Here is a 21,565-nt window from a genome sequence, read left to right as displayed (position 1 = left end):
ACCCCACCATGCCCAGCTAATTTTTGTGTTTTTAGTAGAGATGGGGTTTCACCATGTTGGCCAGGCTGATCTCAAACTCCTGACCTTGTGATCCGCCCACGTCAGCCTCCTAAAGTGCTGGAACTACAGGCCTGAGCCACCGCGCCTGTCTGAGAAACTTATTTTTAATGCAGTTTTTTTTTTAATTTTAAATCAATACATGCTCTAGTCACCAGACATATACTCATATTTTCACCTAAAAATACATACAAAAATTGTCATAGGTACACTATTTGGAATAACGCAGAACTAGAAACAATCTGAACGTTCAACAGCTGAATGGATAAATTGTGATCTATTTATATAACGGAACACTACACAACGAGGAGAATGAAGGAACTAAAACTTTGCACAACCACATGTATGAATCTCACAAACATAATGGTGAGCAAAGTAAGCCTGGCACAAATGAGAACACATATGATTCCATTTATATAAAGTTCAAAATCAGACAAAATGAATCAGTGATGTTGAAAGTCAGGATGGTGTTTACCTGTTGGAATGGTGGAGATAATAGTGACTAAGAGGGAGGCACAAGAGCAGCTTTGGGGTGGTAATATTATTCTTTTCCTTGATCATACTTACAAAGGCTACAGAGGTGTTGATTTTGTGAAAATTCACTGAGCTGTAAACGTACCTACCTTTCTGCATGCATGTTATAGTTAAAAAGTTTACCAAATTACCTATACATGCTTATGGTAGGAAATTTAGAAAATAGAACTATATAGTGTTAAAAAACAGTTTTCAAAATAAGGAAATATACAACTATCATATAAATATAAAATGAGCACATCAAAGATTTTAATTAACTCATTAATTAATGAGAAAACCAGTAAGGTGTTATAGCTGGTTCAAATGGATCTGATTTACAGAAATCTATATTACTTGCCAGACAAAATTTATTTGCATTGACACAAACAGGGATCATTTGCATAGTATAACAGGAAACATTTACATTAATGTCAATTTTCCACGTTAACCCCTTTCTCTACAAAGTCATAAAATAGTCTAATGAAAGACTAGCCAAAGAGAATGAAAGCAGAAATGAATGGATGCACTAATCAAGACACCCACTAAATTTCAAAGGCTTTAAATTTTTTTCTTACAATAGAGTAAAATCAAAACAACCTGTAATCCTTCTTTCAGGGATAACCTATATATACACAATTTTTTGCCATATTTTTAAATATTATGTAAGAATTGTCTTATATGTAGGGCAAAATTTACTTAATAAAATTTTTAGAAAACAACTTTTTATATTGAGTACAGAGGTTTTTTTTCCCTTTGTTCCAAAAAGCCTCTGTTCACATTTCTGGTTATTTCCTCAACTATATTTATTTATTTATTTATTTATTTATTTATTTAGAGATGGAGTTTCACTCTGTCATGAGGCTGGAGTGCAGTGGCACAATCTCAGCCCACTGCAACCTCCGCCTCCTGGGTTCAAATTATTCTCCTGCCTCAGCCTCCTCAGTAGCTGGGACTACAGGCACGCGCCACCACACCCACCTAATTTTTGTATTTTTAGTAGGGACGGTGTTTCACCATATTGGCCAGGATTGTCTCAATCTCTTGACTTCGTGATCCACCCACCTCAGCCTCCCAAAGTGCTGGGATCACAGGAGTGAGCCACCGCGCCCAGCCAACACATTTTCTTAGAAGGAAAAGTATTGGATCAAACCATATGACCATTGTTAAGATTCTTGATACATATTGCCAAGTTTTATTGTTGTTATTGTTGTTGTTGAAACAGAGTCTCGCAGTGGTGCAATCTGAGCTCACTGTAACCTCTGCCTCCAGGTTTCAAGTGATTCTCCTGCCTCAGCCTCCTGAGTAGCTGGGACTACAGGCATGGACCACTACGCCCAGCTAATTTTTTTATTTTAGTAGAGATGGGGTTTTACTATGTTGGCCATGGTCCCGAACTCCTAACCTCAAGTGACCCACCCACCTTGCCTCCCAAAGTGCTGGGATTACAAGCATGAGCCATTGTGCTCAGCCTCATATCACCAAGTACTATAGGAATATTTTGCACCATATAGTTAGGTTGGAGGGAGGAAGCAAAAATCTTTCTAAGCTACTTTCATACTCCAGGAATTACTCCTGTCCATAAGACTTCCAGGAGTAGAATGTGTTCATAGTCTTGCAACTACCCACCATCTGCCTTTTTTTCTTCCTTTGCTTTTGGACTTTGAGCAAAAACCCAGTGCTTGCCTAAGGAAAAAGTGTGGGTTGGCACAGCAAACCACAAAAATCTCAAGTTCAAACCAAATTTAAGGCTACAAGATCTCCGCACTGATGGCTTCATCTGTATTAGGTTATAAATCCCTTGAGGAATTTTCTAGGACTTAATTCATGCCCTGCTTCCTGTGTTTACACATATTTTCTGATCTGTTTTGCCAGTCTTAATTTAAAATATTCTATAAGCCACGTATATCTTACCATGAGACCCAACTTAATTCAATTATTCTATCAATTGCCTACTAAGTGCCAGGACCTGTGCTGTACTAAGCCTAGGGTAAGTGGTGAGCAAAACAGACTTTTTCCTGCTATAGGAGCAGAAAGGTATAAGTACCTTTCTTCACCCATCATACAGGTCACAGTTGACACTCCAATAACAAAAGACAGATTAACAAGAGAAAGGCATAGCAAATTTATTTAACCAAAGTTTTACGTGACATAGGAGGCTTTAGAAATGAATACCCCCGCCAAAAAAAAGAAATGAATACCCAAAGATGCAAGGAAAACTCTGTTTTCATGCTGAGGCAGAGGCTTAATGAAGAATGGACAGCCACGTTGAAATGTGATTGGACAAAAGAGTATGATCTTATTGTAATAGGCTGGGGAGGAAACCCAGCAAGGCCTGCCTTTCTGCTTAGATTCTTCTGGGTCTCTTTATGTAGCATTCCTTCCTCCTGGGTATGGGTAGGACCCCTCTGGAATGAGAGTCTTCAAGGTAAAAGGGAGAGAGTGACCTTTCTAGGTTTTATGGCTTGCTTTGCAGAAGAGTGGTCCTAGTTTCTAGGGCCTGTGGTGGGGAAGAGGAATTCTGATTTCTGTCACTTGCTTTAGAGGAGAAAAGAGGGCAAGAGACAGGAGAGCAGAAGAAGGTCAGAGAAAACTTGCTTCTGAGGCCCTTCCAGTGTCCTTCAGTTTAAAGTACTCAGCCAAGGGCTGGGCACAGTGGCTCATGCCTGAATCCCAGCACTTTGGGAGGCTGAGGTGGGCAGATCACTTGAGGTCAGGAGTTCTAGATCAGCTGACCAACATGGTGAAGCCCTGTCTACTAAAACACAAAAATTAGCCGGGTGTGGTGGCAGGTGCCTATAATCAATCTCAGGTACCTGGGAGTCTGAGGCAGGAGAATCACTTGAATTCCGGAGGCGGAGGTTGCAGTGAGCCAAGATCAAGCCACTGCACTCCAGCCTGGGCGACAGAGCATGACTCCCACTTGATAAATACATACATACATACATACATACATACATACATACATACAGTACTCAGCCAAGTGAGGTGCCCTACTTTGGGGTAACGTGTCCTAAGTCCTGACACTGCGCTGAGGATTTAGAAAGTATGATTACCATAGACTATGTATTTTATATAGAAGGAACATTATACATTTTAATGTCAGGCTATTTATTATTTTGTTTTATGTCTTTATTTTGTAGAGGCAAAGTCTTATTCTGTTGCCCAGATTGGAGTGCTGTGTCTATTCATAGGCCCGATCATAGTGCACTGTAGCCTCAAACTCCTGACCTCAAGGGACCCTCCCAGCCTCACCCTCCTATTTGTTTTGTTTTGTTTTGTTTAGGCTATTTATTGTTTTGTTATAGTGGTAGGTAGGTCTCTTACCAACTGGATAAAATGCTCCTTGAAGTCAGGGGCCATGCCTCTACTTCTCTGGTATCCTTCAAAGTGCTGAGCATTTAATAGGCACCCAGAGGAGAGCACCACAGTTGAAAATATTAGTGCCTTATGTCTGCATGAACCAAGTTTGCCTTCCAGCTACTCAAAGAATCTCTGTGGGAATAAGTAACATGATTGGAAAACATGAAATAACTTATTATGTAAGTGATCATTTTTATACTTTATATCATAACCAATAGGTGGGACCATCAATTTTTAAATTATATTTTATATTGTTTATAGCCTGGAATTCTAAGTATTTATGGTGTTTGTTCAACAGGTGTTTATTGGACTCCATGTATATAGAAACTGCTCAGCTCACCACTACTAACAGAGTAAAAATAAAAGTACTACAGACATGCTTTATCATACTTTCTTTCGTAATAGTACCCTAAAAAACATGTATTTTCTCTTTTAGATGTCATCCTCATTTGAAAAAAACACCACCTAAATCTTGGATAACAACACAAAAACAATGGTTTTACAATTTTGTCCTTTTGTGTGTGTGTGTGTGTTTGTGTGTATTCCAGCCCAGCTTAATATCTTATTGTAAAAGGGGAAGAGGGATGCAAAAATAAATGAAAAGTAAATGTAAAAATCTGGGTTTTAGTGGGGGAAGGGGACCTATCAGCAGAATTTAATCTGAGTTAACTTTCTAGTTAACACAATTTACCACTCCTCTCTTTCTTTCCTTTTGGAAGATAACAAAATTTGATCCAGGCACAGCAGAATTATTTCAACAGCTTCCAAGGCCGCACAATCCCATCTGGAGATAATAAAAGGCCCCATTCCTTTGTGTTTATTTCAAGAGGTTCATTCTTTAGAATGACCTGAGGTTGCAAACTGTAGAACAGTTGCCAGCTGAAGAGGGCTGCAGCTTGAGAGCTACTCAGGAAGTCTCTATGGACCTGGGAGAACTCCTCTGAGATTTCCTCAGTGTAGAAAGAGGCCCCTGTGCCCTTCCTTCGCTACAGGATGAGGGCAAAAAAGAGACAAAAGAGGAAAAGAGGGGAGAGGGAGCAGTGAGGAAATGGAACTGCAATATTTAGATCAAATACCATATAATAGTCACTAATTTATCCACCTACTGCTGAGAGAAAAGGAAACTCTGCCCAAGTATGTGCCTCTTTTTACTGAATGTTTTTAAAGTGCGATGGATGGCATCAGGGAGTTGGGAAGATGCAAAGAGGGAACATACAAGGGTTTTTGTCATCCGGGAGTTTCCAATCTAGTAAACCATAAGAGCGTCTTGTATAGTGGTGTTTAGAAGTGTGGGCTCTGGAGGCAGGCTGCTTTATTCATTTGAACCCCAACTCCACCACTTATGCACATTTGTACTAATTTCAGGCAAAGGGAAATATGGATCCACCTTTACACTCCTCTGCAAAAAAGAAAAATTCCCTATCCTCCTCCTCTGATGTTTTTAGAAATTCAAACTAAATTTTAAATGAAGTAAAGCAATGAGGCAAAGTTTTTATTTCAAACCATGAGTCATTCTCTCCCTACTAGTTGAGAATCTCTGTGATACTTACTTTAATGTGATGAAAGATTGCTCAGGCTCAGACAGGGGCAAGTTATGGTTGGAGACAATGACTTTGCAACATAATCAATTCATCTAATTTTGCTATTTCCTTGACAGCCTAGGCCCAGGAACAGGGAAATTAGATGGTGTGTCCCACTCAGAGTTGCGATTTGCTAACAGGGCAGGGATGATGAAACCAGCATGCTGGTCAAAGCCTTTGCTAAATATCTCCCCATGGAGCCCAGGCGCAGAAAGGGCTGTCCAGACTTTTGCACCATTTCCTAGGCTGCCATAAAAATATGCCACACACCAGGTGGCTTCAAACAACAGAAATGTATACTCTCACAGTTCTGGAAGCTGGGAGTCCAAGACCATGGTGTTGGCAGGATTGATTTCTTCTGAGATCTCCAAGGGAGAATTTGTTCCATGCCTCTTTGCCAGCTTCTGATGGTGGCTGGCAATCCCTGGTATTCCTTGTCCTGTAGATGCATCACTCACATCTCTAGCTGTATCTTCACACGACGTTCTCACTGTATCTCTGCATCTTCACATGGCCTTCTTCACATGGACATTATCATGTTGGATTAAGGGCCCATTCTACCCTAGTATGACCTCATCTTAATTATTACATCCGCAATGACACTATTTCCCCCAATAAGCTCACATTCTCAGGTACTAAGGCTAGGACTTCAACATATCTCACTGAGGGGACAAAATTCCACCTACAACAGGCCTGATGTCAGGGAAGAGAGCTGAGTGCTGTAGGGGGAAAAGGGGGAACTGAGGGCTAGTCAGAGTGGCAGGTAGTGCAAAGTGGAATTCTCAACACTCAGGAATGGTGGAGGTGGCTTTGGTTGCAAATTGGTCTGAATTTGATATAACTATATTGCAGATTTAATTGTGCCTCCAGTTTTAGAACTTTTTGTTTTTTGAGATAGGGTCTCACTTTGTTGTCCAGGCTAGAGTGTAGTGGCGTGATCATAGCTCACTGTAGTGCTAACATCCTGGGCTCAGCCTTCTGATTGGCTGGGACTACAGGCACACTGCACTATGCCCAACTTTTAATTTTTATTTTTGTAGAGATAGGGTCTCACTAAGTTTTTCAGGCTGGTCTCAAACTCCTGGACTAAAGCAATTCTCCAGGCTTGACCTCCCAAAGTGCTGGGATTACAGGCATGAGCAACTGCACTCAGCCTAGAACGCCATTTTTTAACTATCAAGACTTGACTTGGATATGTGTTAAGTGCTTTAGTAAAGCTCCAGTGTAATTGGATTCAATCCTTTGCAGAGGCTTGGGGTGCTAATCTGGATTGAAGTGAGAAACTCGGGGACTTGTCCTAAAGCTGTGCTTTATGGCAAGCTCATCATGTTTACATGGTTTGTTATTACTTAGGGAAACCTGGGATTAGAGGAGCTGATGAAGATTAGGGAAGCCAGACCCCCAATCAACCCTCGGACTTGCATTGGTCTTTAGCTTATCCTTTTATCTTGCTTACCTTTCAAGATCTGTTGTAACCATATTAACTCAAATCTGTTAGTTGGAAATTGAACCAAGACTAAACAGTCTCCATGCTCTCAGACTCACTTACTGGCTTATGCTCATCAACAGAGAGAGAGGGAGCAGCGTGCAGTGTGTGAGTTAGCTTTTGTAGTAGAGTAGTTCAAGCATTTTAGAGCAGGCTATAGCCGCAGAAGACTTGCACAGTGCAGCAACACAGGTTGTACAACTTATGCAAACAACAAGATGCACATTTAATTAAGAATGGTGAATGGTCACTTCTGGGGAGGGGGAGGAGAATAAGAGGAGAAACAAAATATATGGATGGATAGATGACAGATGATTGATAGATAATCAATAGATAGAGATAACTAGAACAAGAGTGAGGCCATGAAGAGTATTATTAATTCAACCTTCTGCATCTAAAGTCTAAAAAGAAAAAGAATAGCCAGAATGTCTGGGTTAGAACTATGAATCCTCTACTCACTAGGTTTTTGTAAGTTAGCTAATCTCTCCATCCCTCAGCTCATTTAAAACAGAGGTAATATTAGTACCTACCTCATGGGATTGTTGTGAGAATGAAGAGAGTCAGAATGTGTAAAGTGCTTAGAAGAACACCTGACACTCAACCAGTAAGTATCAGTAATAAGCACTCAACCATAGGGTTATGAGAATTAAGTAAAATAATCCATATAAATTGCTTAGTCAGTTAACGGTGCTTGGCCCATTACGTTCAATAGATTCTAGTTAGCTGGCTGTTGTCATAGTCAACGTCATTGTAATTATCATCATTTCTTTAAATGACCAACTCCATTCCCTTAGTCATTTACAGAGAGGTAGCTGGACACAGTGTTGCACAGTGGCAAGAGAATGCCTTCTCCTATATTCATACTAACTCCATCTTTTCCTTTTGTGTGATCTTAGGCAAGGCACTTCTTTCAGCATTGTTTTCTGCAGGAAAGCCTCCAATACCCATTGTCAGCATTAAACCTCACTCTGGGCACATCATTCCTTTGGAGGCTCTAGTGTTGAAACCCCACACTTAACTCTGTGTTAGCTATTGTGACAGGCAAGCAAAGGCAAGGGCCTAATCCTCGGGGGAGTCACATTGGTCCTAGTGAAATGGCCAGACCCCTTAGGCATACCATGCCCTGTACCTATGCAAGCCTCATCAGTGCAGCCTAAATGCGTAGCCCCAATTTGGAGTCATCTGGAACCATTAGTGTCACATGGAAGCAGGGACCCAAACCAAGATGGGTCAATCTGGGTTATTCCCCATTGTCTCAGGAATTCTACTTGTCTTGTTTTGATTTTTGGTTTTCTGTTTTGTGTCCAAGTTACCCAGGAATTGTTTTGTGTCAGGCGTTACACTGTTTCACATGTATTCTCTCACTTAAACCTTGTAATAACCCTGTGAGGAAACAAGTGCTATTCTCCCCCATTTTATGAATGAGGAAACTGAGGTACAGCATTTTAGAGTAATTTACCCCAGGTTACACAACTAGTAAGTGGCTAAGCCAGTAGCCAAACCCCAGCAGTCTGGCAGCAGAACCCTTGCTGTTATGTAACACCACCTCTTGGAAATTCCCAGGGAGTTTGGTCGTTTGGGCCAAAATGAGAATTGGACATAATCTGTGATCCAACAGCTTCACTTTAATGAATTTATTTAACAGATCTGTTTGACTTGCTGTTTGAATTGCTTATAATGGCAAAAGAAAGAAAGGTAAACATCCACCTATAAGAGATTAGCTAAATAATTTATGCTATATTGTTGCAATAGGGTGACACAGAGTCATGAAAGAGAATAATGCAGGCTGGGTGCTCGGTGCCCGGGGGCTCGCACCTGTTATCCCAGCACTTTGAGAGGCTGAGGCAGGTGGATCACCTGAGGTCAGGAGTTCGAGACCAGCCTAGCCAACATGGTGAAACCCCGTCTCTACTGAAACTACAAAAAATTAGCTGGGCATGGTGGTTGTACATGTAGTACCAACTACTTGGGAGGCTGAGGCAGGAGAATTGTTTGAACCAGGGAGGTGGAGGTTGTAGTGAACTGAATTCGCGCCACTGCACTCCAGCCTGGGTGACACAGGAAGACTCTGTCAGAAAGAGAGAAAGAAAGAGAGAGAAAGAAGGAAGGAAGGAGGGAGGGAAAGGGAGGGAAGGAAGGAGGGAAAGAAGGGGAAAATATTAATTCAGATTTATATGCATTCATATGAAACTGTCCTCAGGATATATTCTGAAGTGCAAGAAACACTGCAAAATTGTGTATTTTTAATTTTTATTTTTTTAAACTGGCTCACTACTGACAGATTTTTTTTTTTAAAGATTGCAAAATAGTGTATATAGCATGCTATCATTAACACTTTTTAAAAAGAGGAGACAGACAGGCACACACACAACACTTGCAGTTGTCATCCACAACAAATATTCCTGGAAACTGGAAGTAGTGATTGTCTCTGGTTAGCAGAACTGGCAGGACTGGAGATTACCTGGGGAAACAAAAGTACTTCTCACTCTCCTGTACAATTACATATTTTAAATCATAAATGGTTATCAGCTTTCCAAAAGTTACTTTATTTTTATTTACTTTTCAAAATAAATTTTATGCTGAATATTTGATGTTTACAACATAATAGGGTATACATAGAGATAGTAGGATGTTATTATTGTGAGGCAAATTAACATCTCTCATTTCACATAATTACTTTTATGTGTGTGTAACAAGAGCAGCTAAAATGTAGTTATTTAACAAAAATCTCCAACACAATACATTTTAAAAGTAGTCCTCATGTTCTACGTTAGATCTCTAGATGTGTTCATCTGACATACTTGCTATTTTGTGTCCTTGATCTACATCTCTCCATCTCCCTATCCCTCAGAAATTATTTTAAAAGAGAGAAAGCAGACTGGGTGCAGTGGCTCACACCTGTGATTCCAGCCCTTTGGGAGACCGAAGTGGGTGGATCACTTGAGGCCAGGAGTTTGAGACCAGCCTGGCCAACATGGCAAAACCCTATCCCTACTAAAAATACAAAAACTGACCGGGGATGGTGGTGCATGCCTGTAATCCCAGCTATCCAGAAGACTGAGGCACAAGAGAGAATCACTTGAACCCGGGAGGCAGAGGTTCCAGTGAGCCAAGATTGAGCTACTTGCAGTCAGGCCTGGGCATCAGAGTGATACGCTGTCTTTTACAAAAAAAGAAAAAAAAAAACAGAGAGACGGAGAGAGAGGAGAGAGGAAGCAAGAAAAAACTCATTGGTGGTATTGAGATTTCAGACCCTCCTCAAAGGTTCCAGTTCACTTTGGGTTTCTGCGGAAACCTGATTCAGTTTGAGTTCCTGAAGGATGATGACGACGTGTTTGGGTGCTTTCGAAAGTGGCCACTTCTGTGCCTCATTTCACTTAATCCTCACAGCTATGTACAAAGTAGTTTTATTATATCTACATTTTACAGATTACTATCAAGTAGATCTGAGCCAAGAGTGCAACCAAAACAGATCATCCAGTGGTAATCAAAGGCTGAAATAGGCCTCCCCTCCTCTGTCCCATCCCCATTCCATTCAGTTCTTAAGAAAGCCAAGGGTTTCCTAGACCAGTGCTTCTCAAAATAAGGTACCCAGGCCAGCAGCATCATTATCTGATAGGAACTTGTTAGAAATGCAGATTCTCAGACCCTATTCCAGACCTGCTGAATCACAACCTCTGGGGACTGAGACCAGTCATCTGTGGTCTTTTTCGTTTGGTTTCAGTTTCGTTTTTTGAAATAGGGTCTTGCTGTGTTGCCCAAACTGGCGTGCAGTGGCACCATCATTGCTCGCTGCAGCCTTGAACTCCTAGCCTCAAGTGATCCTACCACCTTGGCTTCCCTAGTAGCTAGGATGACAGGCATGTACCACCACACCTGGCTGATTTTTTTTTTATTTTTTGTAGAGATAGGGTCTCACTATGTTGTCCAGGCTGGTCTCCAACTCCTGTCTTCAAGCAATCCTCCTGCCTCAGCCTCCCAAGTGCTGGGATTACAGGTGTGACTTACATGCCTGGCACATCTGTGTTTTAATGAGCTCTTCAAGCAATTCTGATACATGTTAAAATTTGAGAACCATAGTCCTAGGTGAATGGCTTCACCTGGCAAACATTTAAAAAACACCAATGCCTGAGTGTCACCCCAACCCAAGATTCTGATTTAATTGGTTTGGATGTAGCCTCATCATTAGTTGTTTGTTTGTTTGTTTGTTTGTTTTGAGATAGAGTTTTGCTCTGCTGCCAGCCTAAAGTGCAGTGGTGCAATCTTAGCTTACTGCAACCTCCACCTCCTGGGTTCAAGCCGTTCTCCTGCCTCAGCCTCCCGAATAGCTGGGACTACAGGTGCATGCCACCACACCCAGCTAATTTTTGTCTTCTTAGTAGAGATGGGGTTTCACCATGTTGGTCAGGATGGTCTCGATCTCTTGGCCTCATGATCCACCCACCTCGGCCTCCCAAAGTGCTGGGATTACAGGCATGAGCCACGGCACCCAGCTAAGGTCACGGGTTTTGTAAAGCTCCCCAGATAAATGGAGACCACTGCAACTTATACCTTCTGAAGCAGCCACTTTCATTGGGAATGGCTAATGGCACACTTATGGCATAAAGTCAAGCTGCAGGGACTATCCATATATGTGAGGACATCACAGCTTTCCAGTTTTAAGTCTTTTCCCCTTGCCAAACCCTGCATCTAGACCAAGAGGCATGGGTGAAAAATGCTCCTTGGCTAAGCAGGTATAAGCTCATTAGTTTGATTACTTCATAATGTTTCTTATCTTAAGCCAATAAATGCAGTCTTTAATGAGTATTGAGAAGATGCAGGAGAGAAAATATCAAGTTGCCTACAAAATAATTTAGTAGAGGAAATGAGATCTACAAATGGCATGGTAAATGCTTAATATTATCAGTTCACTCTTTCTTCCTGGGTTTATATATTTTGTAATGAAGGTCATACCATATCACATAGCACATCTCTAGTATAACAGAGTTTCAGTCAGCATTTGTCTAATAGATTAATCTGCTGATTAATCAATAAATGAATGGATATCACTGATGAAGAGGCTGATTCTGTCTTTGGTGTCCAGTGCCCAACTTACTACCAAATGCTGCTCTTGGCGTGAAAAAGTCTTGGCATGAAAGTCTATTGACAATAAATGTGCTAGGATCAGGTACTAGAGTTGAATGTCACCAGAAAGAGACTATAAACCCAGATGAAGGCTGGGTGCAGTGGCTCATGCATGTAATCCCAGCACTTTGAGAGGTGGAGGTGGGTGAATCACTTGAGATCAGGAGCTCGAGACCAGCCTGACCAACATGGTGAAATTTCATCTCTACTAAAATACAAAAATTAGCTGGGCATGGTGGTGCACATCTGTAATCCTAGTTACGCAGGAGGTCGAGGCTGGAGAATCACTTGAATCCAACAGGCGGAGGTTGCAGTGAGCCAAGATCACGCCACTGCACTCCAGTCTGGGTGACAGAGCAAGACTCCATCTCAAAACAAAAACATAAACAAAAACAAAACCAGATAGAGGCAGGAAAGGGAAAGCAGTTATAGTGGTCATTAAATGCGGGTGACCAATTAGTTCCAAGTCTTCCCCCTGGGACATAGAAGGGTCTCCCTATGTTGCCCAGGCTGGTCTAGAAATCCTGGTCTCAAGCAATCCTCCTACCTCAGCCTCCCAAAGTGTTGGAATTATAGGCATGAGTCACCACACCGGGCCAGATCTCCCATTGTATTCATGACCCCTCATTTGCTCTGTATAACGAATGGCCAGGTTATAGGCCCAGTTTGCAGGCCCACTGGGCAGGATTCTCAGCCAGCTACTGGTCCAAAGGAGGGTAGTTGTTGTTGAATGGAGGAATAAGGTACCCAGCCCTCCCTAGGGATCCTTCCTACTGGTTTAAAGGAATTAGAATAAAGCCTTATCCAGAGAGGGGTGGCGACCAGGAAGGCAGCACAGGCAATTTGAAGCCCAAGAGCTCAAAGATAACTAAGCTGTTTTGCCAGCCTTGAATAAAGAGAGTGTAGTTTTTAGGAAAGCACCACTGGTCCTGCTACCTGCACTTGGGCAGCCTCCAGGGCTGCAGTGAGGTTTCAGTCTCTGAGTATGTTCTGATGGCTTTAGCAGAAATTAGGCAGAAAACATGTGCATACTCAAACTCTTTAGGGAATAGACATAGGAATAATCAAATATGCAAAGTCTACTGCTTTGAGATGTTTTGTAACAGCTGTGTTCCCTACAGAACAGGTTTCTTTCATTGCCTGGATTCAAGAGCATCTCCTGAGTCCTTCCTGTTAGAATGCTGAATGTCCATGGAGAGTTTGAGATGAGGAAGAAGAGTGCTGTCTCCCAACTAAGACTGGTGCAGCAGATCATGCAAAGTAAAAGCTCAGCAGCTGTGATGAAGTAGAGCAGAGGACCTGGGTGTCTGTCAACTCCAGGTGGGAGATTTCCCCCAGCTTTCTAGGAAACTGTGCTTCCACTGAGCAAGCCACATACAGATTTGAGTATCATCACAACTTGTGCCTGTGACATCTTTGCCCAAGAACAGCACACATTAAACTTTATGTTCTTCATAATATGGAAGGAAAGGTATTGACTGAGCCACTCCTTCATGCCTCGAGACATCTCGTATATATTTATATGGATGCATACATGAATATATGTATTCTGTCATAATAACACATTTTATTATCTTTTTATTATAACACAGTATTAGGCTAGGCTACATAGGCTGCATTAAATTCCAAAATAAAAGTTTATATTACGCATCATAATCTAATGCAGGGGCTCTCCTGGGCAACATCTCTAAGTGGTGACTTGGAGATTCAGACTCCTTTCATCTTAAAATGCCATCATCTTCAGCATTTGGCCTCAACAGTTGCCAGAAAGGGAGAAGACAGTATGTATGAGACCACACCACAGGATCTGTGGTAGGTCTCCAAGCACTGCGGTCACTTCTGCCAAGAACCCAATCACAAGGCCCCATCCTAACTGCAAGGGAAGCTGGAAAAAGTCTCCTTGTATGCCAGGAAGAGAAAATGAAATTGACAAGTATCTAGCCAGTCTTTGCTACAAGTTTCAACATGTTGGAATTATTATCTGGTATTTTTCTTCTGATTATGTGTAGCATTTGGTATTATGTAGACTGCCTTGTTGCCTCCCACTGTATTTTGTGACACCCACATGCAGCATCCCATTCTTCACAATAGGACTAGAAGTGGTAAGGACAGGTTTTATCATCCACTTCATGGATGGAAACTCTGAGACCCAGAGCAATTACATGGCTTGTCCAAAGTTACACACTACCGTTAACTTAAAAACACACACAATTTATAAATTTAGACAAAGAAAGAGGACACCTTCTTTCTTATAAAGGGTTATAGCCTTTAAGGTGGCTATCCCACAGACTGGGAAGCACAGCCTACAGCAGAAGCCCAGAGACAAGCACTTTGAAGGCAGAGGGGTTGGGATAGCAGCTCTATGCTGAACAGGCTGACTAAACATACACATTCAGCAGGTTACAGGAGGAACTATGAATATTCATGAAGGTGGTCCTGACACATGTATATTGAACAAACATACATGTAACACATGACCCATGTTTACTTTGGGAGGGAGACTTAGGATTTCAATGTATTACAGTTAGGCCCTATACATCAAAAGGTCTTTTCAGGACACAAAAACTCACAAGTACACAACCTCTGTAAATTAGTCAGAACCAGTTCATGGTCGGTGGTCTTATCAGGAAAAAGTTACTGAAATTATTAGTCTCTCATCCAGTGAAAGCTGTATTTATGGCTGGTGGAACAGGGTTCGGTTGGACAGAGTCTATGAGCTGGATAAGTTGCAATTGTTTAAATATTGATTATCTTGAAGCCAGTGCTTGTTTAGCTGCTGGAGAAAAAGAAAACCCTTACGGCAGTTAGAGCATAGTTTATTCCTTAGGTGTAGGAGTACATGACTTCCCCTCACCTGGAATGGCCTTAGGTCTTGATTATAATTTGGTATCTTATTGCCACAAAGAATATGTTCTGTGAGCCCTGTCATCTCATTAATGCTGCTCAGTTGTGTCTAAACCATAAAAGACTGGAGGAATATAATTAGGCATGTCTGACCTCCCATTATAGACGGGAACTAAGTCTTTAAATTTTTTTCTGGGGTCCCCTTGGCCATAAGGGGGTCCATTTAGTCAGTGGGGGTTTTATTTATTTTTAGCTTACACTACTAAGTGACATAGCTTTTCTTCTTTCATTCTGAGGTCAGTAGTCTCTCTGCCGTGCCACATTTTCTTCCCTGGAAGCTCAAACTGGATGCCCAGCTCTCAATGTACAAACTCAAGTATGTAAGAAATATATATTTATTCTTTTATTAATCTACCTAATTTATATTTTAAGCCTCCACTCTGTGTCAGATGGTGTCAGCAATGAATTCCATCATTTTGGTATTTCTCTACCTTTATTAATGATTGATTGATTGATTGATTTTGAGACAGAATCTCTGTCTCCCAGGCTGGAATGCAGTGGTATAATCTCGGCTCACTGCAACCTCTGCCTCCCAGGTTCAAGTGATTCTCTGCCTCAGCCTCTGGAGTAGCTGGGATTACAGGTGCATACTGCCACCACACCTGGCTAATTTTTGTATTTCTAGTAGAGATGGGGTTTCACCATATTGGTCAGGCTAGTCTCGAACTCCTGACCTTGTGATCTGCCCACCTTGGCCTCCTGAAGTGCTGGGATTACAGGCATGAGCCACCGTGCCTGGCCTTCCCTATCTTCAAAGATATGTTTACATTTGGGGTGGGATGAAGGTTCCATGGAGGGGAGGGTGGTTAGGTTGTGCCAGGGTATTGGGAAATCCATTTGTTCCTCACATTAGCTATTTGAGGAGGCACCAACCCAGATGTCCACAGTTGCTTCTGGCCTTCCTTTACCCATACTGATGCACCTGTGCCTCCTTCCTGTTTACATGACCCATTTGTGCCCAGCATCTCCCTGCTACTTGGAGCCACTCCAGGGTCTGGGAAGTTTTGTAGGCTTACAACATACAGCCATTCGTCTCCCCAGCTTGCTGCCTCCCTGAGACACAGAGGTAGAGAAGTAGGGAAGGACCTACCCTACCCATGCCTTTGCCCTCTCACTTTCATCTATCTTTCTTCCTACCCAGTAGAGGGATGTGTTTCTAGTCTTGTAGGAAGGCCTCACTCACTTCAAACCATTTTCTTCCAAATACTTTGACTTCATTGCAAATCATCTCTAGTCCTCTGAGATTTTTTAATACACAAAACACAACATACAGAAATTGTGGTGTTGTTTTGCTGTTTATCCTGTCACATTATTTCCCTACCTTGAGGCAATGGGACAAGGGCCTGCTCTCCAGGGCATGGAGGCAGGGAGGAAGGGGTAGGGGAATATTAAGAAAACAAAACATTTCTTCATCACTTGTGTATCACATTTAACTTTTTCAGGTCCTTGTGAGGTGAGTGTGTGTGTGTCATTATTTTGAAACTAACAGTGAGGAGAAGCAGCACTGATGGGAGTTCTTATAATATATCTGGGAACTCAAAGTGGAGGGCCTCTCCTGCCTGAATGGTCTTTAAATGTACCATCCCAACCCACCCAACTCAATCCATGTGGCTTGATCCTGCAGTCTTGGTGATCAAGCTTTCAGTTAAGAGTCGGATGATAGTGAGCTAGTTAATCCAATTAAAAAAGAAAAGAATCGAGATCTGATCTCAGAAGCCCCACCATTATGGAAGCCTGGCCATAGATTACAAGTCTTAAATGTGGAAAAGATTATTCATTTTTTTGGCTATTTAAGTGTTTATCACTCACTTTGCCTCACTTATGAGGACACACCCTAGAGTAAATCTGTTCCCTGGGGGGGAAGTAGACGGCGCATGTCATTGTACAGTACATCCACATCGATGAAGGGAAAGGAAACATTAAGACGGCTTCAGTGAAAAGGTCACATACAGCTTGTACTAGCTGAAGGAACTCAGACCAAGTAACAGGTAAAGAGACATCATGCTAAAGCAAAACATTGTTTAAAAAAATTCTGACTTGTATTTATGAAATTCAATAGAATCCTATTTATGAAATGGATTTTTTTTTTTTTTTAGATGGAGTCTTGCTCTGTGGCCCAGGCTGGAGTACAGTGGCATTATCTCGGCTCACTGCAACTTCCACCTCCCAGGTTCAAGCAATTCTCCTGCCTCAGCCTCCTGAGTAGCTGGGACTACAGGCAGGTACCACCACACCTGGTTAATTTTTTTTTTTTTTTGTATTTTTAGTAGACACAGGGTTTCACCATGTTGGCTAGGCTGGTCTCGAACTCCTGGCTTCAAATGATCCACCTACCTCGGCCTCCCAAAGTGCTGGGATTACATGCATAAGCCTCCTTGCCCGACCATGAAGTGGATTTTAAAATCACTTCAAAGCACATTAGGCTTTCAAAAGATGTTTGGTTAAAGAATACAGTTGGCTTTTGCTCAAAAAATAAAGTTTCGGTAATGCATAGTAACAACTGTAGTGTAATTACTGGCCACAAAATACCAGGTGCCGGACCAACCCTTTTCTAACCATTTAAGAGAGCCAAGCCAAGCAAAAATGCCCGGCCTAGCCTTACCCAGAAGTTCAAAAGCTTAGCCTTTGTCACCAGGAAAAAATTAATTCAAAGAGCAAAGCCATTATTAGGCACAAGCAGGTATTCTGTTGTAAACATCTTTTGTTAATACATGTTGAAAGCTGAATTTTCTCACGTTTGAATGAAAGAGCCCTACTTAAAGAGAGTTTAAACCAAGCCAGGTTCAAGGTTCTTTTCTTTTCTTTCTTTTTAGATTTCTGACATCATATCTGTGGGATCCACACAGTGGGGAAGTGCTGGCTTGGAGTCCATGGTTTCCCCAGCTATCATTTTACTTAAGAATTACAGTGTTCTCTGTTAGCATCAAGGGAATGAACCTGAAGAGAAAAGACAAAACATAGGACTGTTACAGGGAAGAAAAATATGAAAAGACCTAAAGATGCACTTCCTCATTACATGTAAGGGATCTATTTTCTAGAATTCTATAAAAAGTTCAAGTGAATTTGCTTCTGTTAATAAATTTGATTTAATTATGATGATAATACCACAGCATATGTTTTGTTTCCTCTTTTTTAACTGCTTCCTGTTAATTACTGAGGGAAGAAATTCAATGTAACTTTGTTGTATTCTGATAATGATGAGGCTATCTCATGTGTTCCATATGTGCTTGACAATGTAGGCGTATGTGTGTGTATATAGTTTAGTTGAAGAAGATGGCCATGTGTGCTCACTACAGACAGAGGTAAGACTAAAGAAAGGGCTCCATGGCGTTAGAGCAAAACCCTATCATAAAAAGCTCTTCGCTATACTTAGGACCTGATTGTATTGGGAGGAAAAACAAACTTTCAGTCTTGGAATGACCTGAAAAACCTGTGGTATGAATCTGCTTTCCTTTCCTCACCCTGAGATTAGAATGAAGTTCTGCAGTTCAGCTAAGGTGACCAGTTCAGCTTGGTTCATTCATGTTGCATGTCTCAGGAAGACAAGAAGAGTCAGGGCTACCCTAGGTTCAGCTGATGGAGTCTAACGGCCCTGTATGCCTCTTCACCAGGAGGACGGTGGTGGCTGACATCATTGACATGGACTGCGGGGCAGTAACTGTTCTGACCACCTTATGTGTCCTTCTCATTTGGTCTTCACAGTGTCCTGAAAATGTTGGTGGCTATCTGCGTTTCACACACAAGGAAACCAAGGAAAAGGGAGAGTAGCTTTTAGGTTGAACCATGTGGAATTCCTATTTCTGTAGATCAAAAAAGGTCAACTATCAGCAAATGCATATTATTCAAACTACGACTTTCCCAATATTACAGAGTTGGTAGGTGGTGACTCCAGAGTTTGAACCCTTAACTACTCAGGATCATAGCTGTATATCTGCCTAACTGTATTGACCCAGGCTCAAAGCAAATGCACAAATGCATATTTTTTGTATATATATATATAAAAAAAACCTGAATCATTTTATATGATCCAGATCCACTTTCACACTATGACCTGAATAAAATCAGCAGTTGAAGCCAGAGACTGGAGAAGAAAGGATGTAGTCTACTGATAGCAATATTATATATATATATGTATATATTGCTATCAGACTACTATATATAATATATATATATATATATATTGCTATCAGTAGACTACGTCCTTTCTTCTCCAGTCTCTGGTTTCAAACGCTGATTTTATTCAGGTCATAATGTAAAAGTTGGCTCAAGTCAGACAAGACTGCCCTGCCTGTGGCCTGTTCCTGCTGTGCAGCTAAAACCAGCCCATCACACCAACTCTCTCAGGCTGGCTGCCTCAAAACCTGCCTGCCTAAAAATATCTTCCTCTCAGATGGCACAGAGCCACACACTCCATCTCCCTGGCTGAACTTCCCACCATTAGAACTCAGCTACCCACAGGCCTTCCACCAGAACCATTGTTAAAATTCAACTGTGAACCCTATAATCCTCTCCTGTTAACACACTAATGATTAGTTTATCAGGTAACATGAACTCGATCTTGGATCAAGTGAAGTTTGTTTGGGACTTGGGCTGCAGATAGCTAAGATGAGGAGGATGAGAGTGAATCATGAACTATTAGATGTAGCAGTAACATTAGAAGCTATACTGGCCAGTCCTCAAATTTTACAGATGCAGAAACTGATTTTTAGGTACCAAAGCCTAGGTGTCTTGACTTTAGGGTGACCAGCCATCCCAGTTTGCCTGGGACTGAGGGATTTCCTGGCTGTAGAACTTTCAGTGTTCAAACCTGGAAAGTCCCAGACAAACTGGAACAGACTGACCACCCTCCTCGACTGGGAGCCCAGAACTCTTCTGCTTGTCTGGACAAGTCAGGCTTGAGCAGACCCTTGCAGCAAGGACCCCAGGTCTGCTTGGTACACCTCAAAAATCCCAGGCTGGGAAATGACCACAAACCTGGTTTACCAAGGCTGGCTCCCCTTCAGTCTCTAAGCATGGACTTGGATGCCACGTGGGAACAGCCATATTGCCCTGTTATTGACCAGTGTTAGCCTCTCCAGTCACAGCATTTAGGGAAGCTGGTTACATAGGGATGGCCTCAGAAAATAAGGCTGTGGTGTGGTTTGTGTACTTCATAGAGATGGGGGCACTGTATCAGCCACAGCTTTGTGGTTCTCAAAGCCTGTGGGTGGAGTGCTGTTGTCTGTCTCTGCTGCATATGGCTGCACAGACGTTGGGAATGAAGAAGTATTTGGGCAGGGAGATGGATCAGCAGGGTGTCCCGTGCTATCATCATTTCCTTTTTTAGAAGTTTTGTCATTTAGAGGTTTTGAATCTTGCAATAAGCGGTCATACTTGATTAACTTTGGACTTTTTCCTTTAAATGTCAGGCACCTAATTTTAAACTTTTTCCTGGTTTTACTTCTCCTCCTAGGCTATTTTGCCCCCAGTCCTTGGTTGCTTGGCAGTTGTTTCCAATATAGTCCCTCCTGCCTTCTGTTCAGCTGGAATCCGGCTCTAGCTCACACCCTATACATGGGGCTGATGTGTGTTGACTAAAGAAGGGAAGGGAATCAGGAGGCAAGGAAGGAATAACGCAAGAATCCCAGCCAGGCAAAAAGGCAAGTTCTCTTCAATATTCTCTTTCCTGCATGCATTGCCTTAACATACCCCCAAGCCCACCTCCACTTCCATCTCTACCTCAACACACATCTTCGAGAATCTAAACTTTTCATGGTCCACCCTTACTCTCAACCATCACTAAAATGTCCATAGTGCCCAAATAACAAATTTACTGATCTGATAAACAAATCCCTGATGATGGGGGTTAAAGTTAGAGGTGCAGCCCTCAGAAGTGAATCATAACTTTGACCTTTATAGTCAATATCCTGCCTAGGCTATCTTAACAGTTTAATAAATGTAGTTCTTGGCCGGGCGCGGTGGCTCAAGCCTGTAATCCCAGCACTTTGGGAGGCCGAGGCAGGTGGATCACGAGGTCAAGAGATCGAGACCATCCTGGTCAACATGGTGAAACCCCGTCTCTACTAATACAAAAAATTAGCTGGGCACGGTGGTGCGTGCCTGTAGTCCCAGCTACTCAGGAGGCTGAGGCAGGAGAATTGCCTGAACCCAGGAGGCGGAGGTTGCGGTGAGCCGAGATCGCGCCATTGCACTCCAGCCTGGGTAACAAGAGTGAAACTCCGCCTCAAAAAAAAAATAAAAATAAAAAAAAAATAAAAAAAAAAAATAAATGTAGTTCTTATGGAAGAACTGTGGAGCTGGGAGAGCAGGTAGTGGCAGGAAGCATAGTGGAGGATTATTTTGGGAAGAGCTCTGTGATGAGGGTTGCCAAATTTAACAAAGAAAAATACAGGATGTCCAGTTGGATTTGAATTTCACATAAACAACAAATAATTTTTTGGTAAAAGTGTGTTCCATGCAATATTTGGGATATACATATACCAAAAATTATTCCTTATCTGAAATTCAGATTTAACTGGGCATCCTGTATTTTACCTGGCAA

At 41.9% G+C, this 21,565-nt stretch overlaps 1 long non-coding RNA gene and 1 pseudogene across 2 annotated transcripts in view; both read left to right on the top strand.

Annotated features, from left to right (window-relative positions):
- The window catches only part of LOC105730606 (uncharacterized), a 36,479-nt gene extending 19,260 nt beyond the window's left edge, over positions 1–17,219 (top strand). Inside the window, exons 2-4 of one of the 2 annotated variants that reach the window (XR_002478229.2) lie at positions 13,242–13,440; positions 15,266–15,340; positions 17,121–17,219. This is a non-coding gene — a long non-coding RNA (uncharacterized LOC105730606). Of the gene's footprint in view, positions 1–13,241; positions 13,441–15,260; positions 15,341–17,120 lie in introns of both variants that reach the window. The other variant, XR_001110520.3, reaches the window with a different exon arrangement.
- Positions 15,404–16,266, top strand: LOC105730589 (putative uncharacterized protein FLJ44553; annotated as a pseudogene).
- Positions 17,220–21,565: the final 4,346 nt, after the last annotated feature.

This window comes from Aotus nancymaae, unplaced genomic scaffold (genome assembly GCF_030222135.1).
Source record: "Aotus nancymaae isolate 86718 unplaced genomic scaffold, 86718_ANA_hifiasm-v0.15.2.pri h1tg000008l, whole genome shotgun sequence".
In the NCBI taxonomy this organism is placed as follows: Eukaryota; Metazoa; Chordata; class Mammalia; order Primates; family Aotidae; genus Aotus; species Aotus nancymaae.
This window is presented reverse-complemented; position numbering and strand designations above follow the sequence as displayed.